Source organism: Molossus molossus, unplaced genomic scaffold, assembly GCF_014108415.1.
Source record: "Molossus molossus isolate mMolMol1 unplaced genomic scaffold, mMolMol1.p scaffold_m16_p_2, whole genome shotgun sequence".
NCBI lineage: Eukaryota > Metazoa > Chordata > Mammalia > Chiroptera > Molossidae > Molossus > Molossus molossus.
In genome coordinates, this window is record NW_023425355.1 from 24,327,853 (window position 1) to 24,335,675 (window position 7,823).

At 36.8% G+C, this 7,823-nt stretch overlaps 1 pseudogene; it reads right to left on the reverse strand.

The window, feature by feature from the left end:
- Positions 1 to 3,163: 3,163 nt before the first annotated feature.
- LOC118636136 lies at positions 3,164 to 3,892 on the reverse strand (annotated as a pseudogene).
- Positions 3,893 to 7,823: the final 3,931 nt, after the last annotated feature.

Genomic DNA, 7,823 nt, shown 5'->3' on the forward strand with positions numbered 1-7,823 from the left:
GAGAGAGGGAGACACATCAATTTGTTGTTCCACTTATTTGTGCATTCATTGGTTGATTCTTGTATGTGCCCTCACCCAGGGTTAAATCTACAACCTTGATGTATCAGGATGATGCTGTAATCAACTGAGATACCTGGTCAGGGCTTTGGACAGGCTACTTCACATAGTAGAGGCAGAATTCCCAGAGAGCAAGAGCACAGTAAGTTGTAAGGTTTCTGGAGGACTAGGCTCAGAACTCACACACTCTAACATCTGTAATATTCTAGTGACCAGAAGAAGTGGCAAGTTCAGCCCATATTCACAATATAGAGAAATAGATTTTACTTTTTATTGGGAAAAGCTAAAAAAAAAAAATGCCCATTGCAATCTACCACAGATACCTGCCTTATTGTGCTTAAACCTCAGAGATAATAAGCCAAAGTCAGATCAGGCAGGAACTGATAAACTATATTAAGAAATGTAAACTTTACCCTAAGGGGAAATGGAAGACATTGAAATATTTTGAGAAGGAAATTTATATGATTAAATGTACATTCTAGAAATAACACATTGACTAAAGAATAGAGAATCAATTAGAAGAGATTAAAGAAGTACAAGTATGAAGGCAGTAGTACTATTTGGAAATTTCTTGTTATGATCCAAGTGAGAGGTGGCTTGACCCAGTGTGGTCACTGAGAATGGAGAGAGATGCACAAAATTGGAAAGCTATTGAGGAGATAGGAATTAGGATCCTTGAGAAGATGGCAATGAACTCAAGTGGGTAAATAAATCAAATGGTAATAATGAAACTTAAAACATTAATTTTTTTATTATAACTTGAGTTGTTTGCATCTTGATTCACTCCAGGCCCTATACACACATTTGAACTGTACAGGGGGTTTACTACTATTAAGAAACATTGCCTTGTTCAATTATAACATTTGTATAATTACAGAGTTAAGAAATCACTAATAAAATAGGTGCCTAAATAAAATTTTATTGTGTAATATGGGCAATGTATCTCTCTTCCTGATTACTAAGAAGCAGAAAACAGGTATGTATTCTACTTGCCACCATTCTTAATTAAATGGAATATCCAGGTTTTCATAATGAGCCAACAAAAACAACTAGATTTATTTTAAAGTGAGACTAGCAGTCCTCTAAAATTTCAACTTCTCAATAAGTTAACAATATTCATTGATAAAATTCAGTGGTTCTGTTCTACCTATTTTCCATGGCTGTTACAATTGACATTCTGCACCCCATTAACCTCCTGATGAAGCAGATGTAGGTTTCACAACCAAGACAATACAGTTCTATTCTGAATCACTAACTTCATCCCTTTTAGTAGTTGTAGTATGTTGTTCTTTTGCATAATGGTTTCTGCTGATTCTCTTCTTCACAGGGATTTCTGCTGTTCTATAGTTTCAGAAGATAACACCAATTTATTCTGAAACCAGAGAATGACATTTTACTCCCCTCAAGGTCTTTTTTCCTCTTTCTTCTGTGCTTCATCTTTGCCCAAGGGAAAAACATGCATAAATGAAAGCAACTTCCACACATTAGGTATTTATTGAACAGCCTTACCTTCTGTCAGAGCATTTAGCTAAGATGTAAATCTAAGAGCAAGGTGAATACTGTATTTTGTTATGCAGTCGCCATCTAATTTTCACATAGACGGTTTTCAAGTCTAAGTAATATTCATATCACCTTTGCTTTTATTCACATTTATCATTATAAAAGGAAAGTAGGGGTTTTAAGATGTTGGTTTCAAGGAGGGAGGGAGGAGGTGTTGTGAAGCCTTATTACCTTTATATGTGCTAATATATCACTTTCCCCCATCCAAAATAAATAAAAAAAAATACAAAAGTAATGTTTCCTGAAGTTGAGTAGAGACTAGAGTTTCACCTTCAAACAATAATTTTATCTCATCCTAAACTTGAAATAAATCTTAGTAATGCCCTGAGTCCCTCCAACAAATTAGCTCACATTAGAAAGCCAACTAAATATAAAACAGCTGTGTGCACATCATTCTGCTTGATTGTACATTTTAGTCCGTAATATGAGTAGCCTTGCATGCATACTAAATAATCCATACCCAGAGGGTTGTTTGGATGGTAGCTGATAGATTTATATTCTATTGATTGAGAAAGTTTGAGAAAAGTAGCTCCCCAAACTACAGTAATGAGAAACAACCATAATGTTGTGCATCAATGATTATTTAGCTACAAAAGAAATATTACTTCCTAGACATGATTTACTCTGGTACTAAAATGTATGTTTGTTTCAAATAAACAAATTAAGGAATACTGGTTTTAGGATAAGGCTGCAAATGACTTCTTTGAGAATCAGAGTGGAATATTTCTTTTCTTTCTTTCTCTACTTTCTTACTTTATTTTTTGTTTCAGATGTTTCTTCTTTCTCCCCCATTGACACCCTCCTCCCAATCTTCCCTCTCCCCTCCCCAGCATTGGTGTTATATCCATTGGTTACCCATATATGCATATGAGGTGATTTTTTTATTTATCTCTTCCCTTTCCTCATCACCCTCTTCTGAGGTTTGTTAGTCTGTACCCCACTTCTATGTCTCTGGGTCTATTTTGTTTATTATATTCCACAAATAAGTAAGATCATGTGATATTTGTCCTTCTCTGGCTGTCCTATTTCATTTAGCATAATACTCTCCGGGTCCCTCCATGTCATCTCAAAAGATAAGGGATCTTTCTTTCTTACAGCTGCATAGTATTCCATTGTGTACATGTACCACAGCTTTTTTATCTATTTGTCTACTGATGGACACTTGGACTGTTTCCAGATCTTAGTGATTATAAATAGTGGTGCTATGAACAGAGGGATACATACATTCTTTCTGATTGGTGTTTTAAGCTTCTTAGGATATATTCTTAGAAGTGGGATGACTGGGTCAAATGGCATATCAATTTTTAATTTTTTGAGGAAATACCATTTTGTTTTCTATAGTGGCTGCACCAGTCTGCATTTCCACCAGAAGTGTGCTAGAGCAGAGGGGAATATTTCTAAATGCAACTTTATTTCTAAAGTAAACTGGTATTTCTGGGCTGCCATCTTGATCTAGCTTGACTAGAAGGTTTGGAAGTCTTTTGTACTTGATTTTAGGCCTTGATTTTTTTTTCTCTTCAGGAAATATTTTATTGTTGCTCTAAGTTTAAGAATTTTCACTGAAAGAAAAATAAACACTTTCATAAAACCTCTCGCATAAACTTATTCTCAGCTTCTGAGTCTTGATTTTTGTAGACAGATCAACATATTTCTCTCCAATATGGGCAATCATTCCACTCGTGATTGACAGGTCAATCTTGACTTCCAATTTCAGTATTTGGCTTTTACTTAGGAAGCTGTTCAGGACTGTTTTTGATTCAGAAAAGATGGCTTCATCTGAAGGAGATGCAGTGGTCACTGTGCATGGGACTGCTTCACAGTAGCCACTCATCATGGTAGAAAAAGCAGAAATGGCCATGGTCGGTTTGGCTCAGTGGTTGGAGCATTGGCCTGTGGACCAGAGAGTCCTGGGTTCAGTTCCCAATAGGGGCACTACCCCCCCCCCCAAAAAAAAACCCAGCAGAAATGATGCCGGGGGTATTGGTCAAGTATAATTTTCAGCAAGCAAATTGATGAGGTTGGATGTGAGGGAAGAAACCTCTCTTTGGTGGTCATGTCATTCAGGCTTTTCACTTTAATGGAATGAACACTTTGCAAAGGGATTCATAATTGAAGCAGCCATTTTGGGTTCTTTTAAGATTTGTGCTACTCTCAACAATTCCTTTCCTACTTGTCACAGTTTATTTTGTTTAGATGTAGCAGAATAAAAAGCAGCATCATAGTGACCTTCAGTATCACAGATGTGCTGAAACATGGCACCTGGTAGGGAGGCCATCTTCTCCTGGGCAACTGTAGGTCAAACCTGAGTTGGGAGTGAGTAGCCCTTGATTTTAACAGTCATATTACACTTATAAAAGCAGGTGGGAAGATGGGCTATTTATTTATAGAGCTCAGTAATCTTGACTCTTTCAACAACAGCTCCTGTCATAGAGTTTGGTATAGAATAGAAGATCAATGCATCTTCATTTTATTGATTAAGCAATCCATCAATATTAAAAAATACTGGGATTTACAAAACACCCGACAATGTGAGGAGTGGTTATGCCTAGCTGAAGAATTCTACAGGTGAAGCACTGGGTAATAAAACAAAAAATCCAAATTGAAAATCAAGGCAAAATAAAGCTTTAGTAGTTAGAACACTATAATATAATAGTTATATAGGGCAAGTAACCTCTCTGTGCTTCGGTTTCCTCATCTGTGAAATAGAGCTGATAATATATGAAAGGCACTTAGAATAATACCTGATACATGTAAGCTATCAGTTATTATTGATGATGATGCATAAATATCTCATTCTAAACTCTTGTATTAACCCGTCTAGTCAGGAAGGTGGAAACAACACTGAGTACTTAAAACACAGGAAATTTAATGCAGAAAAGTGTTGTACAGGTTATGGAAGGTCTCTGAAAGAACAAAAGGGAATGGTGAAGCAATTGAGATAGTAGCAAAAGCAGGGATTGCTACATTACTGGAGTATAAGGCCAAAGGGAGGAGCAGATATAACCAGAATCAGAACCCAGAGTTCAGGGCCACTGAGAGGAACCTGGAACCATGGTCAGTTTCTATAAACAGAGCTGGCACCATGGACACTAAGGAAGAGGGAACAAAATATATATATATTTTTATCCTCACCTGAGGACATTTTTTCATTTTTTTCTTCAGATAGAGTGGGAGGGAGAAATAGAGAGAGAAACATCAACGTGAAAGGGACACATCAAGTGGTTGCCATCTGCATGACCCAACCAGGGCCAGGGACAAACTGCAACCGAGGTACATGCCCTTAGCAGGAACCAAACCCAGGTCTCTAACAGCTGAGCCAAACCCGCCAGGGCATGTCTGACCAACCCAGGTCTCTAACAGCTGAGCCAAACCCGCCAGGGCATGTCTGCTTTTCTTATGCAAGACATGCCTTTACTAAGGTGCAGAGATCACTTCATCCTACAATAACTGTACATCTGATTAAGAATGAGCAAGTTATACAAACCGGCTGCCTGAAGCACTGTGCTTAGAAATCCCACTTATTTATTGAACTCCCCAGTTTACTCCAAGAAAAAAAAAAAGGGTCCTTTACTTATGAAATAAAGCATAAAAATGTCATAATTGATATGTTAAGGGTAGAAGTTCAATGCCATAGCTTTTACACTTATTTTACAATCAACAGTATAAAATTTATTTTATGTAGTGACCCAGCACACAGACATATATACAACTGAAACAGAAGTTTGAAAGTGTACAATATACTCTATTCCAAATCTTTTTTAAATGCTGGTCAAACTAATCAAATCGATTTTAGAACCCACCAATGGGTTGCAATCCATAATTTGCAAAGCACCAGCCTAATAGGATTTTGCCCCTGGCAAAGATTGGAAGTGCATATCATCATAGGTCCTCAGCCTCTTCCTTGGTAGAAGTAATAAAAGTGGTCAGAACTCCCTCCATCTCCACATGGAGCCTGAAGAGCCAGAGCTGCAAGACCCAGTGTCAGGGCAACAATCCCCGCTCCCAGCACTACCACCACCGCAAACTCCAGCTCTAAGCAATTTGGACAAGTGAAGGTTCTGTCCTTAATGCAGAGGGAAGAAAACAATTAAAATAACAATTATGTTTGAGACACTATATTTCTTAGGGTCTAAATTGCTTAAACCAGTCTCTGTGGGTCCTAACATATTTTGTGTGTAATTAACACAAAAAGCGCAGTTTGGCCCAGATTGGGGGAGCATTCTTTATTCTGTCAGATCCTGAAACAAAAAATAAAGGGACTAACTAGATGTTATAAGAGAAAATGAGTTCAATACAAGTTGGCAACATGTTATTATTGAAAATTAACAAGACTTCTATTATGGTAAAATTAGGAACTCTTCCTTTGTGGATATCACCTCAGAGTTTCCCAGTGCTTCCAAAAAAGCCCCACATTTTTAAGAAGTTCTGTTTTCTCACAAACTTCAAGATTTTTATCAAGCTGTCTGAAAACAAAATATTTTTGTTCCTTAAACACAGCTGGCAGATTTGAGAGTGTTGTACACAATCGGCCATATGTCAAACAATACATAGAGCATAATGCATCATATATGGCTTTAAAATAGGCTACTTAATTAAATTAAGAATCTAGCAATATTCAGGAGTATGAATGTAACTGCATAATCTTTTGAAAACTACATCATGAATTCTTGGGTAAATTTTGTAATGGGTTTTTAGTGCCGGAGCACAATTACGTACACCTTCTTGCCACCCCAGTCCACATAATAAATATAGTCATTCTAACCACAGTGTTGGCATAATATACAATTCACAGTAGACAGATTCATCCCATAGGCACATGCTCACAACTTCAGCGACCTTTATCTGAGTATAAAATTTAATATACTTTCTTTCAGGACAAAGTCAACTCCTGAAATAGTTATGATTATGGAAAGAATGAATGGAGGATATGTAGATGATCTAAAAAAAAAATCATTTATTTTCATCTTTGTGATACAATGAACAGATACCTAAAAAATAAAATGTATAGCTATGGCTAGCAGTACTATGTAGCTTGGGTTCTGGAATTTGGTTCTAATTCTGGTTCTGTCATTTAATCATGAAACTCTTGGAAGTTACTTAACTTCTTTGACCCTCATTTTCCTCATCAGTAAAGTGAGGCTAATAGTAGAATATAAATCACAGAGCTGTTGCAAAGATTAAATGAGATTATATTTGGAACAGGACATAATTCAGTGCCTAGAACATGGAAAGCTCTCAATAGATAGTGTCAACAGTAATAAATATATGTGCTTTAATTAGGATGATGATCATGATTTACATATATTTCATTTCTCCGAGCTCAACCTTGAGCTTTTTGCCCCATCACATGCTTGTTGGTAGCCTGAGATTCTGAATCTAGACAAGCCAGTGACATATAACTAAGAATCAAGTGCATACTCCTATCTATATGGTAGTGAGATGCTGCTGTTTCATTCATAGAGAGTCATCCTGAAAATCTCACCTTCATCAAATAACCAGTCCCATTTTTGAGAGTAGCTTCAAGGTGCAACTGAATGACAAAGAAACGATATATCCACTTTGTTCTCTATTCATCCTTACTTGACAGGCTCAGTTATCCAGTGCCATTCTCTGTGTACGCTGTCACATTAGGAGCTATAGAACATGAGTACACAGCTCCTATGGGGAAAGCCCAGTGGTGATAATGCTGAAGTGCCATATGTGAAGATGATATAAAATAAAATTTTAGCAGAACAAAACAAACTGTGATTGTCACCTCATGCAGTGTAGTAAATGAAAACACCATTAAAATCTATGAATTAGTCCCTAAACTTTCATGTTATGCAGATTAGATAAATATCCTTACTGAGAGAGCAGAATCCAAGTTTGTTGACCCAAACACAGAAGTACGTTTCCAGATCCTTACAGCAGTTCAATGTTAGAGGGAATGACATTTGAATAACAATTCTTCAGAGGTGGATAACTAAATGATATATCTGCTACCTTACGTGCTTCTACATGTGAGAAAATGGAAATAATCTAAAAGTAGTGACAAAGCATCTTATCTGCAAATCACTTACGATAGTTTTGAGAACAGAGAAATGTTACTGCATCTTGACAAGGAAAAGTCTCCACCATATACTTAGCTGTCACAGGACATTCTATCTCTGTTTCGTGTACACAGTTATCTGAGGGAAATGTTGAAGCCACACAATTTCCTCACATTT